This window comes from Gigantopelta aegis, chromosome 1 (genome assembly GCF_016097555.1).
Source record: "Gigantopelta aegis isolate Gae_Host chromosome 1, Gae_host_genome, whole genome shotgun sequence".
In the NCBI taxonomy this organism is placed as follows: domain Eukaryota; kingdom Metazoa; phylum Mollusca; class Gastropoda; order Neomphalida; family Peltospiridae; genus Gigantopelta; species Gigantopelta aegis.
Genome location: NC_054699.1, coordinates 8279270 through 8279626, shown reverse-complemented (window position 1 = coordinate 8279626; position 357 = coordinate 8279270).

Here is a 357-nt window from a genome sequence, read left to right as displayed (position 1 = left end):
GCATTCTGCCTCGTATCATTGCCCCCACACTATCCTACACTATTCGAGAATATAGTCGACTGTGACAAGATAACATCATGATTTCATCGGTTGATAGGCAATTGGTAACTCTCGTATGAGGCACTCGTATGGTATGGAGTCACCTTAGGCATGATAAAGCAGATAATATCTTAATACAGTAACCAGTTATTTTATCTATCCTGTAATCCTACATAATATGCAAACTAAATCAAATGAACCGTTTTATTTCACAACTTTAACGTTTTACAGAGTAGAAGGTCAATGCATAGTGATTGTCGCCTTTATTCTCGTTACTTGCGATCGATCCCCGTCGGTGGGCCTATTAGGCTATTTCTC